Below are 22897 nucleotides of genomic sequence, written 5' to 3' on the forward strand. Positions count from 1 at the left end.
CTCTTCCCACTCCAGAATCCAAAACTTCTCCCGTGCGGCCCCCCTTCACTGGAACTACCTCCCTCGCTCCATCCGTCTCTCTCCTAATCTGTGCTCCTTCAAACAGGCACTTAAAACTCACTTGTTCCTTAAAGCCTACCAACCATCCACTTAACTCCCTCATCTTCTCTTCTCGTTCTCCCGCTCTCTCCTCTCCTCCTTTTCTCTCTCCCATACTTCAACTGGCTCCCTTTGTGCCTGTTCTGTTTACCCTCCCTTAGGATGTAAGCTAGTATGAGCAGGGCCCTCTTCCCTCCTGTCTCCATACCTGTTCTTCTGCTCCATCTGTACTGCATTAGCCTGCCTGGAGTTTCCGAAGTATTGGTATTTTTGTTTATTGTTCTGTACTGTTTCACCCTGTAAAGTCCACTGTTTGTACTGTGTACGGCGCTGCGGAAATCTTGTGTCGCCTAACAAATAAACGATAATAATAATAATAATAATAATTTTAAGCCAAACCCCATAATGTTAAAGAAAAAAGAACTTAAGCCATAAAATAACCCCAGGCCCTGATGCTAATGACGTTATTTAAACAAAGTGATTTTCTTTGGCAACTACAATCGGGAGCAGAGCTGCTTGTCTCCTGAGTCGTGGAAATGCCTCTTGGAAAGTCAGATACGGGAGGGTGGACTTACATGTTGTGTTTTATCTGGACTTGAATGTCTGGCAAGCATCCTATAGATAGAGGCTTTACAAGTTTAACAGTCGAGAAGTTCAGCTGACGTAAGAAAAAAAATAACTTTTACTTGAAGATGTGAACAAACTGTTTCTTTTAAGTTGACATTCTTTTGGGAACAAAAATGTAAAAAATATCTCCGCTTGAGTCGTCTCTGTGTGAATAGAGGGATTAACTACAATTAAACAATAAATGAGTCCACGTTTCTTGTGTGTGTTCAATAAGCGTAATTAGAGCGTCTACAACGCACCTCATGGCCTGTGATTTAATAAACATGTGATCCGTTCAATGGAACCTGGAACAAAGAGAAATGTATTAAAGTCTTTTTAGCATCTTGGAAAAGCAACACTAATCCCGCTAGTGCAGGTTGCCAGAAAGGAAAGATTATAGATTACTTGAGTCAATCTGCGTTATTATGAATTCATTAATAATGGCAGTGCTCTTTATTTGGAAACGTCTATACAATAGAATAGAAAATTTCTGAATATGTGCACTTTTTAGAAGTTTTGCAAATGTTCTCTGTGCATTGATTTGTGTGGATTAATTTTGTCACATGTTCTATTTTGCTGGGACTGACAATCAGCCAGCTCCAGGGGACAACTAAAGAGTCTCTCAATTCAATGCTCCAAATTGGCCACATACTGTTATATCAGGTCCTAATCACAGAGCAGCCAGATCTGTAAGCAATTTTGCAACCCATATACATGTTCAAATTACACAAACCCGATCATTTATGTGTTAGGCCAAGTTACCTGATTACAAAACCAAAAGGTCAGCCATTGGTCTCATCAGATCTGACTTTTACATTTTGGTCAATCAAATCTTGACATTTCATACCAGGGGCAAGCGCAGGATTTGTAGAGTGGGGTTTCCACACCACGCCACCAGTGGGTGTGACTAGCAAGCATGGGGGCGTAGCTATAATTTTAGACAGTGCTTGGCTGCTCTCCAACTCTTCCTATCCCTATAATATACATGAGCAATGCTGCGTGCACTACTGTTTCAAGCAGAGCTGTGTGAAGCGGGAGCAGGGTCCAGCCACCTCAATTATACAGTGCCCCAGACTTGGGTGGGGGTTTCCAGGCACTAGGAAACCCCCCTCGGTTTGCCTATGCATATTGCACAGAAAGTAGCCAATTGGACAGATTCCGTCATTCAGCGCTCAGTCCAAAAAGTCGGATTTTGAGTCCACACAAGGTGCAATTTTTAAGCCAGTTCAACATGATCTAATTGGGCATTGGAATCGCTACACGCTATGGGCATTTTAACAAATTAGATCAAGGTACCAGAAAGAAAGGAAGTGTCAAGCTGTTACGGGTAGTTTATACTATAAGGGCAATGGGCATGATTCATTAAGGATCTTAACTTAAGAAACTTCTTATTTCAGTCTCCTGGACACAACCATGTTACAATGCAAGGGGTGCAAATAAGTTTTCTGTTTTGCACATAAGTTAAATACTGACTGTTTTTTCATGTAGCACACAAATATCAACTTTACATTTCAGTGTACAAATAAGCTATCAAGTATTTGTGTGCTACATGAAAAAACTGTCAGTATTTAACTTATGTGCAAAACAGAATACTAATTTGCACCCCTTGCATTGTAACATGGTTTTGTCCAGGAGATTTAAATAAGAAACTTCTTAATTTAAGATCCTTAATGAATCAGGCTCCAAAATGTGGGAGAAACTGGAGAATTGAAAAGCCATGTATATTGTTATGTGTGGGGGACACAGGCTGGTAAAATAATGTTCAACTGCATGAGGAAATTTTATGAGGAAAAAGACAATTAGTGTTAAATTCAAATTTGAATCAGATTTGTATCCTCGACACTACAGTAGTACTTACATTCAAAGCTTCTATAGAGTCGTAATGGAAGATTTTAGGTCCATTTGCTGTAAGGATGCCCAAAAAATAAAACGGAAATAAAAAACATTATTAAAATAATGGCATCTGATTGTATTATTACAGAAGCAGTTGATAAGGGAAGGGATTTTAATATAATCAAGATTCCTTTCTGTAGCTGAGCAACAGCTAAGTGATAATACACTTTATATAAAATTAGCATACGATCACGCTTAATTTTATTGCTCCAAACTTGAAGATTTATTTAATCATGCTTTAACCACGGGGTGATGTAAAGAGGAATGACACAGTTTGATTATTGTTAACCCTATCACCCCCACTTACTATTATCTTCCACAAATTCACAAATCGCTCACCGGGTCAAGCAATAATTTTGGGTATTGTGAATTTTAGAACACCAGTACATGTGGGTGGTCCTTTCAATACAAGCATGGTATTCTATGGAAGATATATAGATGATCTTCTAAAATTTCAAAAAGCTCACATCAATTTTCACTTTTTCAGAGATGAACCTATTGGATATCAACCTCTCGGTGAGTAATGAAGCTATATGTACCAAGACTTACCAGAAATCCAATGATTCACATAATTATCTGCACTATCACAGTCATCTTTATAGAACATGGGTATTCAATATTCCAAAAGGACAATTGAGAGGGATCGGAAGGAATTGTTCACGAGAGAGTGATCTTGTACAACAAGCCAATGATGGTGGCCAATGAAGAAACATACTTCCCATCAACTTTGCTAAAGGAAGCTTTTGTAGATTATATGAAATTGGATAGAAATTATTTCTTCTCTAAAACGTATTTTGATTCTCCTTCTTCCTCCAATAGGTCTATAGCCTTCGTCTTCAAGCTCAACAGAATCTTCAATCAGATTAAGAAAACGTTAGGAAAACATTTTTCGATTTTAAAACAAGACCATACTTAATGAGTATTATCCAATCATCCTGTTGTTGTTTTTAAAAAATGAAACAGCTTGAAGAATTTTTAGTTCCCAGTTTTCATGTAGTGAACAAAAGCTGTTCAGACTATACAAATATTCACTTAGAAACCAATTGGTTAGCCACTGAACTGAAGCAGTGCTTTACAAGTGGGAGCAGTGTCTGGGTCACATGTATATAAAGCAATAAGAGGGCCTGTGAATTTTAGTTTAGTTCAATGAATAAAAAAATGACAGTAAAAGAGTAAATTAATTTTAATGCTATCTATAAAATCTATATTATAGAATGTGAATGCAGCCCACAATGAAAGGCTTATAACACACAGCCTTTAAAAAAGATTGTTTTTAGAACTTAGGATCTATAGATCTTAGAATCTATAGACACCAGGGGGTATATTTACTTTGAAAAAGTGGAGATGTTGCCTATAGCAACCAATCAGATTCTAGTTATCATTTATTTAGTGCAGTCTACAAAATGACAGCTAGAATCTGATTGGTTGCTATTAGCAAACATCTCCACTTTTTCAAACCCGCAGTTTAGTAAATAGACCTCATGGTCTGATTTAATTACGGACATTCGATCATCTGCATAGCGCATCTGATTTCACATCTTGCATGCCCAGAAAACGAACTTACGCACATGCACGCAATTGTATGTAATTCATATCTGCATACAACTGACACGACCCCTTACGAGTGAGAGGCAGAGTAGGTGAAGGAAGGGTCGGTCTAGCGTAGACCATGTACAGTAAGGGTATGTTAAAATTTCAAAATTCCAAGCACAATTGTTTGCAGCAATATCTTTTGCACATGCTACTCATATGATGACTGACGGCATTGTCTTTAGTTACTACATTTCACGTATGCGTCTCAGTATCTATCACAGAACAACTGTATTCATTGATGATTGATTTAATTAGTTATATTAAAACAATTCTAAATTATATGGATTACATTGAAAAACATATAGTTATTTTTTTTAATTTTGTTATTATATTGTTAGCAGCTGGTATTTTAATTTCTATATTTCATATAAAAGTTACGTGGGTTCCGATGTGAATTGATTGTAAATATGCAAATAGTAAATATAGTGCAAATGCTCCTAAATAATACTTCAGCCTGTATGTGTGTCTACACTTATGGAAATTATGCACTGTTTATACAGAGTGTATTTCCGTCCCTATGCAATTCGTATTCGTATTAGTATAATTGTAGATTTGTAAGGAGCCACAGTGCTCTGCATCGCCGTACAGTAGAGAAAACTGGACATACATAAAGCAGGACATACAAGGTAGACAAAATAAATGCAAACATGAAAACAAAGGGTATGGAGGACCCTGCTCATTAGAGAGCTTACATTCTAAAGGGAAGAGGGCACAGCTGAAACAAGAGGAGTGAGTGTGGCTCAGAGTGGAGATTAGGACAACTGTGAGGGTGCATTAGTGTGAATAGTGTTATCGGGGATAAGGTAAGCTATAAAAAAGAGATGGGTTTTCAGAGAGCATCTAAAGATTTGAAGGCTGCGGGAAACCCTTATTGGGTGCGGTAGGGAGCAGCATGGGTATAACGATTGTCTCAGGAGGGGTGATGGAAACACGTGTTAGCCTGGTTTAACGCTGGAGAAACAGAGGCGGGGACTCTATCGGGTCCCCCGGTCCTCACCAATGCAGGATGGACTTTTGCGGCTGGGAACATGCAGGTCGTGGTCCTCTGATCAGCCACTAGGCGTAACACAGCGGAGAAAAAGGAAAATCCAACAGCAGGTCAGCTAGATGAGGACCGATACACTGGCGGTAGCAAGGTACAAAATCAATAAGCAGTAGGGTAGTCCAATAACAAGCCGGGACCTGGAACACAGAGATGATGAGAGTTTGGATAAGAGTTTTGGTAGCATGTTGGGTAAGAAAAGGGTATATTCTGGCAATGTTTTAAGGTGTAGTCAATAGCACTGGGAGATGGTCTAGATGTGAGAAGAAAAGCAGATTGTGGGGTTATTGACGGTGATGGAGATTTGAGGGGATGTGGTAACTATGGCTGAAAGTATGATAATAAGTTTTGTTTTGAACATGTTGGGTAAGAGATAAAGATTTCTGTGTCGTTAGTGTAGAGGTGGTACTGGAGATCAAATGACCAAATTAGGGAGAAGAGGTGTACAGGTGTTCTCGGACCCCAATAGATAATGGAAATGAGGGGGGGTTTAGAAACACTAAAGAAGCGGTTCAATAGGTAGGAATAAGTGAACCAGGAAAGAATTGTGTCATGTAGGACAACGTAATGAAAGGAGAAACACTGACTTTAATACGGGCGGAACTGTCCACAAGTTGCGTACTCTTTTTCAACACAACTTTGTGCCCCAACTTGAATCAGGCCCGACTTGAATCCAGACATTTCTCCAAACATCATTAAAGTAACCCCAATGTCCTCCAGTTGACAGGTATTAATTCTATTAAATCCACAATCAGGGGGTAATAAACATTTGGATTTGGCATTTTGGATTTTTAATCTTGTTTAATCTTGTTATGTACTATCCTGATGATTTGAATGACACAGCGGATCTTAATGATATTTGAATATTTTAATGTATTTTCCTTTTTTATTAATCTATATAATAGTAGGGGTTAGTTTGTCTTAAATTTTGGATTTTACAGCAATGCACTTGGTAATAATATATTAATAAAATCTTCTCTTTATATTACACATCTGTTATTATTGCTTATTGTTTTAGTTAATGTGGCTACATCACAAATATATTAATTAAATTGTAAGGTGCACTGTTAATATGATTTTAAATCAATACTGCCAACCTCAGATCAGTGCAGTATTCGTTATGATTACTTCTAATTTAAAGCGCTACAGAATTTGCCCTGCTATATAAATAAATGATGATGATGATGATGATGATGATGAAGATCACATTGCTGGCTTTTGAATGATTGACCGACGTCTGTTTTCCATGGTCATTGAAGATTACTATATTAAGATTTTTTTACCCACTATTATCTGTGTCTGATACATAAGGGTATATTTACTAAACTGCGGGTTTGAAAAAGTGGAGATGTTGCCTATAGCAACCAATCAGATTCTAGCTGTCATTTTGTAGAATGCACTAAATAAATGAAAGCTAGAATCTGATTGGTTGCTATAGGCAACATCTCCACTTTTCAAACCTGCAGTTAAATCTAGCCCATAGTGTGAAAGTCAAATAATTGGAGGAAGTCGCTTCAAATTAATAAACATCGATTGAATTTATTTTATGTGAAATAAGCGAATGGTACGCTACAGCGTGGAAGGGCTATTTATGTAACCATATTAGCGAACACATATAAACACACTTACACTCGCACATACATTTGTTATTAGTTCACTTTACTAAAGTTCCAGCACATACTGTAGTCCTTTATATTCAAATGTAATAGATTTAATAGTGTAATATAATAATGCTAGAACTTCTTCAAAGACATCTAAGGCTAATAGTGTCATATTAAGCCACATTTTACCATCAGAAATCAGCTACTATAGGCTAAGCCAGTGGTTCCCAACTTTTGCAGTTCACGGCACCCTTAGAGTCTCCAAATTTTTTCAAGGCACCCCTCCAAAATAATTACTGAGCAGTCCTGTTTTAGAAGTAGTTGGGTCAAAAAATTGTAATAAGTATTTAGGTCACGACAAAAATACTTATTTAGTTGTATGCAAAAATGCCCCTCTGCATCCAGAGACACTGCCCCCTCTGCATCCAGGGACACTGCCCCCTCTGCATCCAGACACTCTGCCCCCTCTGTATCCAGGCACTCTGCCCCCTCTGTATCAAGGCACTCTGCCACCTCTGCATCCAGGCACTCTGCCCCCTCTGTCACGCTGTTCCCTCCTCTGCCCTCTGTCACGCTGTCCCCCATCCTCTGCCCTCTCTCACGCTGCCCCCTCTGCCCTCTGTCACGCTGTCCCCCTCCTCTGCCCTCTGTCACGCTGTCCCCTCCTCTGCCCTCTGCCACGCTGTCCCCCTCCTCTACCCCCAGGCACGCTGCCCCATCTGCAGCCCTCTGTCACGTTGGCCCCCTCTGCTGCCCACTGTCCCCCTCTGCTGTCACACTGTCCCCCTCCGCTGTCACACTGTCCCCCTCTGCTGCCCACTGTCGCCCTCTGCTGCCACACTGTCCCCCTCCGCTGCCCGCTGTCCTTCTCCGCTGTCACACTGTCCCCCTCTGCTGCCTGCTGTCCCCCTCCACTGTCACACTGTCCCCCTCTGCTGCCACCTGTCCCCCTCTGCTGCCACCTGTCCCCCTCCGCTGCCACACTGTCCCCCTCCGCTGCCACCTGTCCCCCTCTGCTGCCACCTGTCCCCCTCCGTTGCCACACTGTCCCCCTCCGCTGCCACACTGTCCCCCTCCGGTGCCACCTGTTCCACTCCGCTGTCACCCTGTCCCCCTCCGCTGCCACACTGTCCCCCTCCGCTTCCACACTGTCCCCCTCGGCTGCCACACTGTCCCCCTCTGCTGCCACCTGTCACCCTGTCCCCCTCCGCTGTCCACTGTCCCCCTCCGCTGTCCACTGACTCCCTCTGCTTCCACACTGTCCCCCTCTGCTTCCACACTGTCCCCCTCCGCTTCCACACTGTCCCCCTCTGGTGCCACCATCCTTTTCACTCTGCCCCACGCCAGACATAAAAAAAAGAGAAGACAGAAACTTACCAATCAGCGCGGCGCCGGGACCCAGCAGCCTCCTCTCTCCCGCAGCTGTCACTGAATATAGACGTCAGTGACAAGCTGCTGCGGGAGAGAGGAGGCTGCTGGGTCCCGGCACCGCGCTGATTGGTAAGTTTCTGTCTTCTCTTTTTTTTATGTCTGGCTCGCGGCACCCCAGTGACAGCGCCGCGGCACCCCTGGGAGCCGCGGCGCACACTTTGGGAACCGCCGGGCTAAGCGATCGCACCCTGCGTACGCTAGTTATGGATGATAAAGGATTAATGCTCAAAATGATAATGTGTTTGAAATGCTAATAGGCTAATTTGAACCAGTATTTCGTCGGGCTCCTGAGTGAAGACACGTATACAACAGTTGGAGTGGTTTCCCCTCACCCTCGGAGAGCATCATTTGAACCGACCTATGACCTGCATTGTACTGGACTGTCCTAAATCCTGACCCAATGGAGAATGCTTTTACAATTATCTTGTTTACTTTATGACATCATTACTGTTTTTTATGTAACACAAATTGTACATAAACCAGACACCGAGACCACCATTCAGTCTACTTTGACCACAGACTTCAGGACTGAATATTAGCTGGATCCAGTGTGCTGCCTATGTTTCGGCTGCACTTTATTTTATTATAGTAATTTGTTACATCTTTCTATTAAATCTCTTTTGTGCTTTGGAACCACATTGATCGCAGTGAACAATATTTATTGGTAGTGACAATACGAACACTACAATAGTAATGTCACGGGCACTAGGAGTTTTGCCCAGGATTTCACCAGTTTACTATGCTTACCAGAGGGGCGGAGTTTGCTCAGCGGTCCTCTGGTAGTAGGGTGAATAGTGGAACGTATATAACAGCAGATGGAGAGAGGATGCGAATGGAATTGATGATAGTCAGTGACTTGCAGCTATTCTGGTAGATGAGTCAGCGACTTGCAGCTATATTGGTAGACGAGTCAGCGACTTGCATCTATAGTGGAAAGGCAGGTTTGAGCCACGGAGACCAGGGTGGACGTGAGCAGGTGAAGGAATCAGTAGCGGGTATGGAAACCACTGATGAGTAGATTAGGTAATCAGCAGGAAGCTGAAGACACTAGCAGAACACAGAAGACACCTTCAGAGACTCACAGGGAATGAGACTCAAGATCAGGCAACGATGTAATGAGCACAGGTGCCTTAAATAGGGAGAGGTGCCTGATCCACCTATTAGATTAAAAGCAAAGGTCATAAGTTCTTGGATGCTGCGCATGCGCAGTCCATCAAGATGGCGGACGGCCGCGGCTCAGGACAGACGCCGGCAGGAAGGCTAGAGAACCACGCACCAGCGCAGAGGCACTCACGGTCCGGTGAGTGACAAGTAATACACTAAGAGCTACAAAAGCTAAATATCAACATCTTAGTTTCCAACACTTTGATTTTTTTCAGTTTGTTGTGTTAAGTCTCTGAAAGTAGATAGATATTTTATTTGAATTCTATGCCTAATTCTTTATTGACTCACTGGTCAACGCCATAGAGCAGTTAGATCTGTTTAGATTTATTACTTAGAACTGTGGATTGGTGGTTAATTGGATATTGAACGGTTGCTATGTCACACAGATTAAAGAACAGCAGTGTGATTGGACACTACAGCAATGTACAAGTTAGATAGTTAATTTCATTGATTAAGGATCTAACGACAACTCTATTACACTTCTTTAATGTCATAAAATGTGCCCGTGAGGGATTGTCACACTTGTAACCAATGTCATATAATAGCTATGTAGATTTCCGATAACATCAGTGAGAGCACATCTATAAATTCTGATCATTCTTTAACCAGACCATTGTGGTACCATAGTATGGCAGTACATTCGTTTAAAAATATTGCATATTGAAAAATTTAACATTGTGTTTTATTTTGTCCTCAATGGCATATGCATATTAGTATTTATAAACACCTTTTTCTTTTTACTCGGGATTGGTTTGGAAATCATCCATATATATTGTTATGGGAACTTTTTACCCCAAGGACCATACACAGGACACGTGGTCATCCCCTAAGGTTAGAGGAGAGGAAATTTCACAACCAGCAATGGAAGGGGTTCTTTACAGTAAGGGCAGTCAAGATATGGAATTCATTGCCAGGGAAGGTTGTGATGGCAGATTCAATAGATATGTTTAAGAAAGGGTTAGACAAATTTTTAGCGGAAAGGTGTATCCAGGGATACGACCGTTAATTTAAAATAAAGGATAGTAGTGGATATAGGGTAAAAATTGGATTGCAATATTGAGTCTGGGGGGATTTTCAAAATTGAAACAGATGGGCGGTTGCCTACTCCGGAGTAATTTCAAATATAAGTGCAGGATCGCAGGAGATCCAAAATAGGTTGAACTTGATGGACTGGTGTCTTTTTTCAACCTCATCAACTATGTTACTATGTTACTATGTTATATTGTTGTCATTAATATATCTCTAGATTAACTCTCTTGGCTGTTTTCAACACTGTTGCTGTCAGTTGTGATGAGTTGTGTTGTAAAAACTGATTGGTTTAAAGCACTTTAAATAGAAAACAAGCTTGTACACTTTTCCTGCTTCTAAAGAAATCGCTAGCAAGTGGTGAAACGCGTAAAAACTGCTGATTTCAGTTTTTTCTCCTGAGCCAGAGGATTATTCAAACATTGCTTTACTTTTCTACCGGAGCTACCAAGTAAGATATTGGCTTCTAGCAAAGCTTATTCTGGCTTCGGAAGGAAGATCAGAGATACAGTTTTCTACTTATAGTCACTCTGCACTTTTCTGCTGAGAATAATAATACACTCTAAGAGGCATATTTATTAACAAGCGCATTTTTGACACAATCATCTTCATTCCTTTTGGCAATGATAAGGAATGAAAGATTGTGAGCATTTATTAAAAGTGTTCTGCAGGTACAGCACTTATGATAAATGCCTATCCCGGTGAACACAACTTACCTAATCGCTGCACTTTTTCTGCAATCGCGATGCAGACAACTGTTGTAAAATAGACCTGCGCATGATCCACCCGAAAACCTTAGGCCACGCATGCCACAAAGCCACCTTTGTGATAAGGTAAGGTGGGGTGAGGGACACGAACTTTCCTCTACTGAAATGCTCTTCCTATAGGATTAAATGGAAGATTGCGTACGATACCAGTGGGACCGCAACAGATATCTATGATATCTGCTGTTACCCCATAGTTATGAATCAATAGGATACTTAAAAAATGCGAATTTTAATCAAAAATTTTGCATAATAAATAGACCCCTAACTTTGCTATTCAGCCCAATTACACCATTTGGGACTAATGATTTGTCCCTAATTATGTGAATATTTGGAAAGCTACAGAAAGTTTGCATTTACTCTCGCCATTCTAGATCTGAGTGATTTAAAAGTGGTTATTTGAGAGAGATTACAATTTCTATTACAGAATCTTATATTTTGGATATTTTTTCTGCGTGTAGCATGTTCTTTTCTATGACCTCCATGTGTATTTTGCAGCCCTTTTTTTTCCTAGGATATGTTATTAATATAGGTCTAATTCAGGTGGGGAACGTAAAATCGGTTAAAACCTTTGTAGGGGTTGATAGTGCTGTGGTAACGAGTACCACCGTTTAATTCATTATTCCATCTGAATTACCGTATATACTCGTGTATAAGCCGAGTTTTTCAGCATATTTTTCTATGCTGAAAAAGCCCCCCTCGGCTTATACACGGGTGAACTTACCTGGTCTCCGGTGCCTTGGCTCTTAACTTCTGCAGTGGAACGCATGTGCGTTCCAAATGCCGAACTTCCTGTCCACTGACAGGAAGTTCGGCATTTGGAACGCACATGCGTTTCACTGCGGGCGTAAGTAAACTTTCACGATACCTGGATGTAATTGGGGGGACAGTGCTGCTATAACCAATCTCTCCTGTTTCATCAAGCTCTTTCCCTCGTCACACACAACGCTGCCCCATAGAGCCCACGCATGTTGAATCGGGCCTGCATGAGTCTTCACACTGGTATGTTGTCCGTTTACAGCTACTGTTGTCTTATCTGAGCTCTGCTACTGTGCTTCATGGGATTACAGAGATTTTACCCTTTTTCTAGCTGGACCCTGGTTACATGATTATATCATGGACTGTAATGCACAGTGGCTATATTTATGCTAACATACTTGTCCTTACAGCACTTGCTGTGTATATGTATGTGTGGTATGATATTGTTACCTTATATCAGTGCACTGATCACGTATGTTGGACAACTCTACTGTGATTAAATTTGTGCTTACAGTATACATATATTTTGGCGCTTTTGGGAAAATCTGTTTTTTAACACAGACCCTGGTTACTGACAGAAGATAACCACATTGGGTGGCAGTAAATCATTCTGTAAGTGTCTCCTGGCCTTTGTTACTTCTGTCACCTGGATTACAGATGCTGACCTTAGGCTGTGCATTTACCAGTAGCTGCTGCATTTCTCACCCTAGGCTTATACTCGAGTCAATAAGTCTTCCCAGTTTTTTGTGGTATAATTAGGTGCCTCGGCTTATATTCGGGTCGACTTATACTCGAGTATATACGGTACATATAACTCTATTTTCGGATTCTTATGATGATCAGGGATATTCATTTTTTTAAAAAAACATTTGTAGTTAATTAATTCATACTTTGATCTTAAGTGAGGTCACCCAGGTGTTTCTAGTCCGAGATCAAGTCATTAGGTGACACTTTGATAAATCTACCCCTATATCAGCTAATCAGATTCTGTAATTTTTCTCTAATACAGTTTAGAAAACAAAAGTAAACTCATTTGTTTAGCACAATTACCTGTACATCACTTTTTAGAGATTCCCCCAGACAGTATCTTGTATAATAGGCTGGGGCGCACTGTGTGTGGTAATGTGACGTGTCAGAATCTCAGCTCAGCGCAGCGCCAGTGAAAGGGTTAATGGTCAAACACCAGGAATAATCTGACAAACGGTTTAGGAAGGAGGGTCGGCCGCACTGACCATTGAGAGTATTCCTGAGCCTAAAATTCAAGAGTATGAAAAAAAAAAATGAAACAGGGATTAATTCTATTTAAAATGTTAACGTTTCTTAATCTTTGGGAAATGATGCTGTCCAATTAGTGGAGTCGCTGGTAACTGTGTTTGTGTTGTGAAGCGAGCAGTGAGATTTTTGAAGCTCCGGAACACTTGTTTTCATGCAGCCGTAACACTTCCTGAGGATTAAATGTGCAGCTGACTCATCCTTAGCTGATAATAGGGACAGAGTAATTGGAGTTCTAGATGTACTGTAAAGCAAAAAGAGGGATCGCTGTTCTTTAACATAGTTCATCATTATCACCACACAGCTAACACAAGACAACAACCCTGTGACCAACATTGCTGTGTGACTGATCACACAGCCCACTCAATACTTTTACCTTTGCATTCTAGCTGGTCCAATGTGCAATATGATGTAGCACATGCCCTTGTGTATCAAACTCCCATTGTCCCATAGATTGTAAGCTTGAGAGCAGGGTTCTCTTACCTCTCTGTGTGTCTGTATTACCCAGTATTGTTTTATTAATGTTTGTTCCCAATTGTACAGCGCTACGGTATTTGCTGGTGGCATATAAATAAATGTTGATGATGATGATGATGATATTTACTAACCTGCAGATTTGAAAAAGTGGAGATGTTGCCTATGGCAACCAATCAGATTCTAGCTGTCATTTTGTAGAATGTACTAAATAAATGATAATTAGAATCTGATTGGTTGCTATAGGCAACATCACCACTGTTTCAAATCCGCGTTAAGTAAATATACCCCTAAGGGTCATTTATAAAAAGTTCAAAACCTCAGCGCAGATGCTTTTTACCAGAAAGCACAAGGATCTGCGGGCTAAGTTGGCCTATCTACACGGGAGCAAATTGCCTCTTAGGAGGAGCTGGGTGACTCAGAAGTCCTTCCTTGATTAGTACAGTTTAAGTACATGTTTGTACCTCCTTTTGCACAAAATGTAAAAGCAAGACTTCATTTTGCAGGGCAAGATTATTTAAGTGAGATAAAGCAGTGGTGGACCGCTGCAGGCGATAAGACCACTGACGTCTCTCCGAGTGTCGTGGGTCCCCCCCTTCATCCAGCTCTGGAGCTAACAGACATTTTGTGTGTGGATTCACATTTAAACTTCCCTTTACAAGGCAGCGCCGCTTAAAATTTAAACGCCGAAGACGCCGAACTCGCGGGTGTTGAAGAACCCGGAGCTTAATACATTTACCCCCAAGTGTTTTCTCGTCTGCAGTGATCTTCCATATTTTGGGGATGAGCCTGATAGGATCAGATCTCCAAGTCTTGAACATGACAGCAATCCTTTCACCTCGATATGTGGAAGCAATTCATTGAAACTGAGCAAATGTAGACCTGGGCTAATCAATGCTTAGGTCACAGTCCTGCCCTGTAGATATTCAGGAACATGTGAGGAGCTGGAGCCCATCTAGGGTCTACTCCAACTAAAAGACTAGAACAATGTTAACATTGAAGGTAAGTGCCAGTGGAGGAGCTAGTCCAGTTTAACCTAAAATATAGAATTAGATGAATAATGATTTTCAACGGGACATAAAGCAATGTTTTCAATATTTTCCTAGTTGCCACGTGTTTCCATTCTATCGAGGCTTAGGTTCAACTGGAGGATAACTTTAATATATAAGTTCCAAACCTGGTCCAGCAAGTTACTTGACCTCAAGCTAGTGGTATGGTCACCATGAAAATAAAACGCTAACTTTCCACCATTCACCATAGGTACCCAGAGTAGATCCTTAAGGGCAAAACTGCAACCAAGGAGTTGGCAAAATGAAAACAGACATTGTACATTTACTTCTCCAATGAGTTCTGGTTTTCCCAGAAGAGTAGCAATTTTGCCCCTTCAAATTTTTGGCTTCAGATTGTAATCTTCAGACACCTGTTAACACTGGATTATTAGTTATAGAATTAGCCACATTTAGAAGATAGAGTCGGCAGTTGTTGGAAGTACTAGGACACAAAGGCACTGTACCGTATTCGTTGTGTGCGGTAGAACTTTATAGTCTTTATCGCTGATAATTAAATATTTACAATTTCGGTTTGACTACCATAGCTGTTACTGATTCAGGAGCTTTGTAATTAGAGATGCTCACTGACCCCCGTGAACTGGTTTTGGTTTTGGATCTGGATTAGCTTCGTGTTTTGGTTTTGGTGTTGGTTTTGGATATTTTTTTTAGAACAAATCCTAAAATATGCTAAAATCACATAATTTTGCTCTTTTATTGTTCATACATTATTCTTAACCTCAATAACACTAATTTCAAGTCATTTGCAGTTAATTTTGACCACCTCACAGATCACAATATTATTTTCATACACTTTCGGACAAAGACTGCAGCGACCTGGCTGGATGGTAAGCGACAGAGCAATGACACAAACACACGGCAGTTCCTAGCACATCTAGGACACATTGGCACACAGCAGTGGCAGAAAAGAAAAATGGTGCAAGATGGAATTGTCCTTGGGATGACATTTTGCCTCGTTTTCAAATTCGGAAAAGAGTGAAGGTACCGAGCCGAGCCTACTGGGATCTGCTAAGTTCGGGTATATTCGGTTCTCAGGAAACCAAGCCTGAGCATCTCTACTTGTAATCAACATTTGCAGAGTCATAATTGGTGGAGAGGTCTAATTGAAAACCTTTCCACCTGACCAACACATTGGAGCACCAATCGTTTCTGAGATAAAAAATCACATGCTAGGTAGACACTACAGGTTTTTCACCTGATTGGCGAGCCAATCACACAATAAACAACTGTTAGGTCCGATATAGCATTAGTGTGTATGCTCCCACGATCATGTTTTATCGTACCAAAGCTCATCGTATCATCCTTTGATTTTATAACCGGACTAAAACCACTATATACGATGGAACAAATTCTGAAGTGTATATGCACTCACAAACAGCAGTGTAGGCAGATCTCCATAGAGTTTACAGAGTTACAATCTTTTCAGGTGATGGTTATGGCAGATGAAGATCACAGATCTGAAGGTAAATCTTGTAAATCGTGCATAGTGTGTACACAGGAATCTGCATGCTGATTGGGGCTTTCAGTTGTTGGTAAACCCGTTAAAGATATTGCAGCAGGAAAAAAAATTTGTGGCTTTAATTTGATGCCCTCACCCAATCAAGGTTGAGTAACTAAAATTTGGAAAACTATATATCAGGAACCACTAGTTAAGGCGTTGATTTAAGATTTTTAAACATATTATACTGGTGCTTTAATTTAATTTTACAGTTTTGCATTCATATTTTATTACTTTAGTTTATGTTTTTACTGATATGCTTATATTTTCTGGAACACCATGGGGTTGATTTACTAACATAGTGTAAAAGTGCATATATGAGACAGTCCCAGTTTTTGGGTGAAAAACCGCGGCTTGGTCTAGCAGAAAAGGGAGTGGCTCCACTAGAAACGGGCATGGACTGGGCGGATCAGTGGTCGGTTTGGCCGGAATGTTATGATGTATGTTCGTTTTATTGTCGGACATAAGCATCATCAAGTCGCAGTTTCTGAAACAGAAACTAGACACAAATGGAAGCAAATTTCTATTTGTGTTTTTCTTTTTCTTTTTATTGAAGCAAATATTCAGCTTAAAGAGTTTGATTACAATATTTAACATATATTGTTGTACTTAAACATTTGTATATTTCTTCCAATATAAAAAGAAAAATGTTCGTATGTATCCACATTTGGAGGGCAGTTTGTTCAGGCAGTTGACAATACAGCAGGCAGCAGATTTTTGCTGCCTTTAGAAATATTATTCCAGTTGGAAGGATGCCCTAATATATCCCAATCCGGAGTTAAAGTAGGTAACTGACTAAGGGCTAGATTTACTAAGCTGCGGGTTTGAAAAAGTGAGGATGTTGCCTATAGCAACCAATCAGAGTCTAGCTTTCATTTATTTAGTACCTTCTACAAAATGACAGCTAGAATCTGATTGGTTGCTATAGGCAACATCCCCACTTTTTCAAACCCGCAGCTTAGTAAATCTAGCCCTAAATGTCCATTGGCAAATCTCCAAATCTGGATCTGTAAGTGTTTGATCTTAGGACAGCACCAGAGGCAATGGATAAGCTCGGCCATTGGGATGTCACATTTTGGACAAGTGTGGTTGTCAGATAATCCTATCAAAAACCTTCTTTGTGGTGATCAATAAGCCTTGTAGTATACATTCAAACACATTTCACTGTCTGTGGCAGCACAAAGAAATCTAACAGAGCCTGATATCTAACAAATAATAATGCAGAGAAATTACTTATGGTTTGGGGGAAATATATGAAGTAGGACATCTAGTGGATTATTCCGAGCAGAGTCAGAGAGTGTCCTCATCCCAGGAGAAAGGTCAAATTAAATAACGTATAACTTAATATTTTTCAGCTGTAAGTAGTTTTGATGCCCGATTTGGCTAAAGGGGAAAGCAGCCATGACTGCTATTAGCAATGGGTTGTGTAGGATATGTTGGGGAACCTCTTGGTCATGTTGGTGAAGAAACATTATTAGGTTTGTATTAGTGAGGAGATGTGTCTCTATGGTTCTCTAGGAGTTATTGGCATAGTTGTCTTTGTCATGGAGCTAGTGTCTCAAGTATTGCAATTGAGCTGCTTGGTTATACAAGGTTATATTTGGGAAGCTAATTTCTCCATTAGATTTGGAATGTTGTAATTAATTAAGTTAACTGAAAAGCCTGAGATTTTTTCAAATTCCTGAATCCTCGCTATGAAGGGAAGAATTTATGACCTTGGGTTGGAGATGTATAGGAGAAAATTGTCTGCAAAGTTTGGAATTTGTATTGATGTGTTTCCATCTTGGATACCATCCAATGTAGGCCAGTCTTGAAAAACACATTTCTTGTGGTCTTGTGCAAGGTTAAAAACCACTGGCGACATGTGACAGCCGACACGTTCTCCTTGTCACCTCTCCTTTGTAGTCTCTTAGGCCATTCACCAAAAGAGAAGTAGTGGGAGCGTCAAAATTTTTTTCTGCAAGATTAATGAAAACCTCAAGCAATCCATCTCTGCGTTAGCGCTCTCCCCAGTCACCGCTGGGCAGTGAAGCAAAGTGTTGTATCCTGACAGAGGCTGTATTAGGCTGTCCACCAGATAAGGCTCTGTATATTAGACTGTACACCAGATAAGGCTCTGTATATTAGACTGTACACCAGATAAGGCTCTGTATATTAGACTGTACATCAGATAAGGCTCTGTATATTAGACTGTACATCAGATAAGGCTCTGTATATTATACTGTACACCAGATAAGGCTCTGTATATTAGACTGTACACCAGATAAGGCTCTGCATATTAGACTGTACACAGATAAGGCTCTGTATATTATACTGTCCACCAGATAAGGCTCTGTATATTAGACTGTCCACCAGATAAGGCTCTGTATATTAGACTGTACACCAGATAAGGCTCTGCATATTAGACTGTACACCAGATAAGGCTCTGTATATTAGACTGTACACCAGATAAGGCTCTGCATATTAGACTGTACACCAGATAAGGCTCTGCATATTAGACTGTACACCAGATAAGGCTCTGTATATTATACTGTACACAGATGAGGCTCTGTATATTAGACTGTACACCAGATAAGGCTCTGTATATTATACTGTACACCAGATAAGGCTCTGCATATTATACTGTACACCAGATAAGGCTCTGCATATTAGACTGTACACAGATGAGGCTCTGTATATTAGACTGTACACCAGATATAGCTCTGTATAGTATAACTTGTGCCTCCTGCAGTCTGGTAGCTGCTATACAACAAATGGATCATATCATAGTATTTATAATAGATGGTTTAGGTCTTTATCTCTGCACAGTGATAAACTATATTGATGTCCAGGAGCTGGCTGGCAAATATTAGCCCCGTGGGAGGGGGAGTCTCAGCAGCCTATTGGGAACATTTTAAAGGAAAATAAATGCAGGTGATCCAGTGACCCAGCCCCAGTAGCCCACTACGAGACAAGCCTGGGGGCAAGTGCCCCCAAGCTCAGCCAGCCCCTTTTGATGTCTTTTTCAGTAGACCTTTCTTTTCCCAGTATGTTATTAGAAGCATTACATATGGAGCTGAAAAGCTTTGAAAGATGTTAAAAGTACTTTCTTTTTATTTTATTTTGATTTTATTATTTAGTTTTTGTTTTTGTTATATTATTGGGTTTGTATTTTTTTTTTTATTATGTATTCTCTTATGTCAGTAAAAGTCCACAGGATGTGGTCAGTATATAGGCAGAACTGAGGGTGCCAAAGGTTTTATCCCTTACATGCTCCAAACAGGTAAATCCTACCTAGCTGGCATGACTTATTTAAGACATAAATGAGACTGAAAGAGTAGTTTTTTTAATTTTTACTTAACCAAGGTCCAAAAGTGATAGTAGGGTGGAGTTGGAGATCTTTTTTTGGCATGTGAACTCTTAACTTACACAACAATCCCACAAATGATTACATAAAGCGTTTGCATGCAGGCTCTAGTCAAAAGTGTAAAGTGGTATGTACCTATGTGCAAAAAGTGCTCCAAAAGTGGTCAAAAAGGTGACTTTGTACAAAAGTATGGTCTCTAGTAGCCTCATCAAAAAGAGGAGCTAATTTTTACCTAGGCAAAACCATGTTAAAGGGGGGGGGGTCAAATTTAAATTGTCCTTACAGATTTGAAGTTGGAAGGGGTCATTGTTAGGGGGCATCCAGTATTTGTGTGCTACATGCAAAAGTGTGCAGCAATCATTTTCAATGCATGCAAAAAAATAAATGCATATGCACCTCTTACATTTCGACATGGTTTGTCCAGGAGTAAATGTGCACTTTTTTTTTGCTAACTCTAAATGTGCCCCTTTGTGTCCGCATGTTTTGCAGTTTATTTTGCACATTAAATTTGACAAATGACACTTACATGAATGTGTAGCATAATATACGTAAAGAACCAAAGCAGCACAGACAACTGGTTGTGTATTGTCCGTTTGAGATAAAACAAATCTGAGAGTTTTTTTGTTTTTACTACTACTTTTCTATTTTAATTTACATCATTTTCTCTACACTGGGAACAAGAGAGAATCATACCGGATCTTGAAAAACTGACATGTTTTCTTTTGTCTGGGAGAAATCTCAGATGCCTGAGCTTACAATATCAACCTTGGGCTGCCCCCGACTCTAGGGAGACAACCGTTTACCCTCCTGACCGTTTAACATTTAAACAACTCATAGACGGAATGAAGCGTGACCATGACATGAGCACGAAACCTCTTGAATGCAAAAAGAAGATATTATTTTTTTAGAACGGTCGACTGAATGCAAATCTCCTGCAATTCATCAGCCGAATATAAAGAGCTGGTTTCGGATAGAGATGACATTTCCTTTCAAAGGAGCCCTTTGGGCATTTATATTGTCATTACCTTGCATAATGATCTGAGTCATTTTTATTCATCACTTGTAAAGTATAATACTGTAGTAAATGTACAGCATGTGTATCAATGATCGCAGCTGTAAAAGATTGGTAGTGAACTCTTATCAAAGCTACAAACAGGTGAGGTCTCTTAGGCTTATTTCAATTGACCTTTAGCAAAGTGCAGATTGCAGTTAGTGAAAAAGAATGTACAGGTGTCAGTGGTGATGGTGCACTGCCACCTGTCTTCTGTAGCTGGTATTGCAACAAATCCAAACTTGATGAATTTGTCAGTGTTGACGGTGCACTGCCACCTGTTGTCTGTAGCTGGTATTGCAACGAATCCAAACATGATGCATTTGTCAGTATTGACGGTGCACTGCCACCTGTTGTCTGTAGCTAGTATTGCAACGAATCCAAACATGATGAATTTGTCGGTGTTGATAGTGCATTGCCACCTGTCTTCTGTAGCTGGTATTGTAACAAATCCAAACATGATGAATTTGTCAGTGTTGACGGTGCACTGCCACCTGTTGCCTGTAGCTGGTATTGCAACGAATCCAAACATGATGAATTTGTCGGTGTTGATAGTGCACTGCCACCTGTCTTCTGTAGCTGGTATTGTAACAAATCCAAACATGATGAATTTGTCAGTGTTGACGGTGCACTGCCACCTGTTGTCTGTAGCTGGTATTGCGACAGATCCTCACACCACCATATAAGGCTCATCACATTAGTCTTAGTGCCAGATATGGCTCTTACTGAACTGGAGCGGAGTTTGGAAGCTGCAAGCATATGCAGTCAGCTCTGGTTCAGTGAACATGCAACAAGTCAGGCTCCCTGAGGCAATGAGGGAAACATGTGACAAGAGCTATAGCATTATACCAAGTAATAATTTTCCAAACCGTAAATGTATCAAGCTGAGAGTTTTCCGGCGGGTTTGAAAAGTGGAGATGTTGCCTGTAGCAACCAATCAGATTCTAGCTGTCATTTTTTAGAATGTACTAAATGAATGATAGCTAGAATCTGATTGGTTTTTCAAAGCCACCGGAAAACTCTCAGTTTGAAACATTTACCCCTGGTCTGACATCCATTTGCGCAGTGGATATAGCTATGTGCCCCTCACATGGCAAAGATTGCCCCTTGAAGTGATCCTTTTATCTTTATCAAAACAAGGAGCTATCACTTATGTGCTCTGTCCCACTGGCTGTGAAAACATTTGTTCCTCTGCAAACCATCGCGCCTCAACGAAAGTCTATTCCATCACATCAAGGGGTACAAAGCTGCTTTTGCACTGTGCAGCAGACGCTTTGCACTCTGTGAAAGACCTCTATTTCATTCCCATTGAACATTATGGGCTACTATTAAGGTGCCAGCTATTTGCAGATTCAACCTGCCACTGTGCATATAACACATGGTTAGAATCTTCCATCACGTCCAAACTTCTGGGTCGGGGGCCCCAACTTTTCTCACTCCATTACCAATGGCATATAAGGGAATGTAAAACCATTGCTGCATTGCGGAGCACATTTATCTAATCGCCGCTGGTTAAATAGGAGTCCTCGTTACATGTGATTAATCTCAGATCATCTGATTGTTAAGAAATAAGTTTATCTGCTTCTCTGTAGTAGCCTTGGGCTGGCTGTGCCTTAGCAGAATTTTGATTAGGCTATTATACATCTTATTCAGACTATAGCTATCCATTCTCCCTCTAGGTCAAGTAATTAAGTTAAAATCAAGTCATGTGTCTCAAAAAAGTAGGACAGAAGGTTAATCACTGACCACAATAATTTTATAACGGAGAATTTGTAATGAATGCTAAGGTTGATTTAATAACATTGCATTTTCATGCAGAATTTGCACTGAAACACAACAACCAGCCACCATTAAATTTTAGCTCTCAAAAGTAAGTTATACCATGAAAGCAGATGTCTAATTCGGTGCTGGTGATTAATGCGCATTTTTAATTTAAATGTAATGGTAATACATGGCAATAATGAGCCCTATTTTTACCTTGAACGCTGCACTGGATTAGGTTACCGCTGAAACCTGCAGGGGATTAGATTGTCGTTGGACGCTGCAGTGGATTAGATTGTCATTGGACGCTGCAGTGGATTAGATTGTCATTGGACGTTGCAGTGGATTACTTTGAATTCTGCAGTCTGAAGGCTAATGATCAAGAATTTGGGAGTGGCTACTTTTCAGCTGTGTGACTGGATCACTTATAAATAACTTCTGGTATAAATT

At 40.4% G+C, this 22897-nt stretch overlaps 1 long non-coding RNA gene across 1 annotated transcript in view; it reads right to left on the minus strand.

Moving 5' to 3' along the window:
- Positions 1 to 768: 768 nt before the first annotated feature.
- LOC142140049 (uncharacterized) overlaps positions 769 to 22897 on the minus strand; it is a 38820-nt gene continuing 16691 nt past the window's right edge. Inside the window, exons 2-5 of the long non-coding RNA XR_012688274.1 lie at positions 13029 to 13230; positions 11172 to 11336; positions 2564 to 2610; positions 769 to 1010 (exon numbers count right to left, since the gene is read on the minus strand). This is a non-coding gene — a long non-coding RNA (uncharacterized LOC142140049). The remainder of the gene's footprint in view (positions 1011 to 2563; positions 2611 to 11171; positions 11337 to 13028; positions 13231 to 22897) is intronic.

Source organism: Mixophyes fleayi, chromosome 2 (genome assembly GCF_038048845.1).
Source record: "Mixophyes fleayi isolate aMixFle1 chromosome 2, aMixFle1.hap1, whole genome shotgun sequence".
In the NCBI taxonomy this organism is placed as follows: Eukaryota; Metazoa; Chordata; class Amphibia; order Anura; family Limnodynastidae; genus Mixophyes; species Mixophyes fleayi.